The sequence below is a fragment of the Haplochromis burtoni genome, unplaced genomic scaffold (assembly GCF_018398535.1).
Source record: "Haplochromis burtoni strain Fernald_Lab_line unplaced genomic scaffold, NCSU_Asbu1 Contig_513, whole genome shotgun sequence".
In the NCBI taxonomy this organism is placed as follows: domain Eukaryota; kingdom Metazoa; phylum Chordata; class Actinopteri; order Cichliformes; family Cichlidae; genus Haplochromis; species Haplochromis burtoni.
The window spans coordinates 148,585-151,596 of record NW_024582874.1 but is presented as its reverse complement, the minus strand read 5'-3'; the positions used below and the strand labels follow the sequence as shown (position 1 = coordinate 151,596).

Genomic DNA, 3,012 nt, shown 5'->3' with positions numbered 1-3,012 from the left:
GTGTGTTGTGTTTGTGTGTGTGTGTGTGTGTGTGTGTGCGTGTGTGTGTGTGTGTGCGTGTGTGTGTGCGTGTGTGTGTGTGTGTGTGTGTGTTATGACTAGATGATGTGCAGAAGTGTGAGAGATCTGTCTGGTACAGTAGTGATACAGTAGAGTGGGAGCTGGTGTCTGTGGGAGTGTCTGAGGATCTGCTCACTGCTCTGATTTTCTCCTTTATCCGAGGAGACGATCGTGATGAAGGACGACTGTTGTTTGTGCTCAATCACTGAAGTGTTTGCTGCTTGTAAATAGTTCAGCTAGTGTAGGGTTTCATACCACACACAGGAAGTCAGCAGCATTTTGAAATGGTCACTCCAAGTATGCAGCGTGTATTCACCCCACTCACATCCCAGGACACACAGGATAGTCGACACACACTTTTCAAGTCTAAGTAATCGTAATAGAATCGATGAGCATGTTTCCTCCTTGCAGGTTTAACAGGGTTGTAAACAGCTGTGACCTCGTTACATCAGCACAGAGCGCTGAGACAATTTCAAGAACATCAGGCAGACGCTGCTTTTCTCATCAGTTGGTTCTCTGTGAATAGCTGCACTATTACTTTTTTCACGTGTGCATGCTTGTGTGTGTGTGTGTTCCTGGTAGGGTGCACTGACAAAGTGTTGCAATTGTGTGACTTTGCTGAAGTAGACTGAATGGCCCGCCAGGAATGCCAGTGATAGCATCTCCCTCAGATTATTGTGGTGGCAGCTGGACACACGGGGGACAGCATCTTCTGTCATGTGCAGTAGGAAATTTAACTGGTTTGGTATTAAGTGTGTGTGTGTCTGTGTGTGTGTGTGTGTGTGTGTGTGTGTCATCTACATAATAGAATAAATGTATGCAGTTCAGACAGGAATGTCTGCCGAGGAGTTTTTATGACATGACACTTGAGCGTGGCAGGGTGGAGGATGCCCTGTGGGCATACTTGAAGTTGTGATTTAAAGGGTGTGAACAGCTTTCAGATCACTCACTCACCTCCCTCCTCCCCCCTCTGCTTTCATGTAAACGTACAGAGGGAGGGTCATGCTGTCTGCGCCCTCTTTCATCATTTTTTATTTCAGACATAAAGACTTTGTGTCCACAGCGCTGCAGGCTTCACCCGGTGACGGCAGAATCAGGTCTGCACATCGTCCTCGGGAGTCGCTCCTCACATGTAACATGCAGCAGGAAACCAGGCAGATGCCCCGTGATTGCATTCACGTTTTTCACATTTGGCTGTAGGTCGTTGCAGCGATCAGCTGATTGCACAGACTGACTGTAACACTGGCACATTTGACTGCAAGGCAATTGCGCAAGTCACCTGGCAGCAGGTAACCTGTCTCCAAGCGACTGTGGTCACTGTCAGACATACGGGCTTGCTAATGATTGCTGCTTCATTTGTAAGCAGTCAGATTGCTAACATGTTATGGTTGATCTGAGAGTCTGCAGCTCGTGCAGCTATGTGTGTTTGCAGCAGGGAGCCTGACTATGGAAGCCCGTTTAAAAAAAAAAAGGATCCATAACTCAAAATTCAGAGTTACTTTCTCTAAATTTCGACGTATTAACTCGAAATTTTGATTTATTAACTCAAAATTGGCGCGTATATAAGCATATGGCGCGTTCCTCTGCGCCATATGCTTCCGGGTAAAGCGACCTCATTCACGTATATTTTTGATTGGCAGAGCTAACTCGAAATTTCGAGAAAACAACTCGAAATTTCGAGTTATGGATACTAGCTGTTTTATTTTTATTTAGTAGCGGAAACGGGCTTCCATACCTGACTGATTATCAGCTGCTTGTGTTGTTAAATAAATGCAGGATTGCAGTGAAATTGCTGCCCTGCAGCATCTATGTTGCCAATTGTTTCCAACCTATGAGATTTGAAACAATTGGCAACAATTGGTATAGAATAGAATAGAATAGCCTTTATTGTCATTGTACAGAGTACTCTGTACAATGACAATGTGCTCAACGTGGACAGCAACAGATTAGCAGTTTTCACTGACTTATCTCAGTTGATCTCTGTGTTATCACAGATTGCACACAAACTGCCTTCTTGTGGTTTTATTGCTGTCTCCAGACATTAAAGTTGCCTTGGAGACGCCAGCTGACCAGGTGTGCGAGCAGTCACAGGGACTGAGCTGCACAGTCAGTGTGCTTTTCAACCACTGTTTTCCTCAGTGTGACTGTAAGATAAGATGCTCTGGGAGCAGGCAGAGTAAAGACTACTTAGTGTCTCGTTGAACTGCACTGGAGTTTCACTTACACAACCCCAGTGGTTGCCAAACATTTAGGTCTGTATGTGAGGGAGTTTAAATACCTCGTGTCTGCACTGCAAAGGAAAAGTATAGTTTTAGTTTGAATGGAAGGAAAAACCAGCTTCACCAAATTCCCCTGCACTTAGCTGGGGGACTAAAGCAAAGCTGCTGTCTTATGTCTGCGAATAAAAAGTCCTGCAGACGACATGGAACACGTGCTGGTCAAGAAACGAACACAACAATCGAAGGTGATGACGGTTTCATCTAATTTACAAAAACAACAGTACGTAATTGAATCCATCAGTTTGTTTATGAGCTAATCCTGTGTGTGTGGGTGGGTGGGGGTGTGTGGGTGTGTGTGGGTGTGTGGGTGTGTGGGTGGGTGTGGGTGGGTGGGTGCGGGGGGTGTCTTGTAGGGAGAGAGAGAAAGTGAGCTATGGCTGAAAGTCCCTCGTCAGCTGTTTCTGTATAACAGATGAAACACAAACAAAACTGTAATGCAGAAAAAAGAAAAAGGGGAAGCTGGCACACACACACATGCACACACGCACACACACACACACACACACACACACATGCACACACGCACACACACACAATCACATACGCACATGCTCACGTATCAACATTCCACTGAACAAATGTTTTCATTTTTCTTGTGTATAAATAAAGACAAGTGCAAGAACAGAGCAAACACTTCACAGGGCCCCCACTCTGATGTGAGCGCTCTGTGAGC

General features: G+C 45.5%; 1 protein-coding gene across 9 annotated transcripts in view; it reads left to right on the top strand.

Annotated features, from left to right (window-relative positions):
* LOC102294047 (microtubule-associated protein 4) overlaps nucleotides 1–3,012 on the top strand; it is a 163,263-nt gene that overhangs the window by 30,911 nt on the left and 129,340 nt on the right. The window lies entirely within an intron of this gene.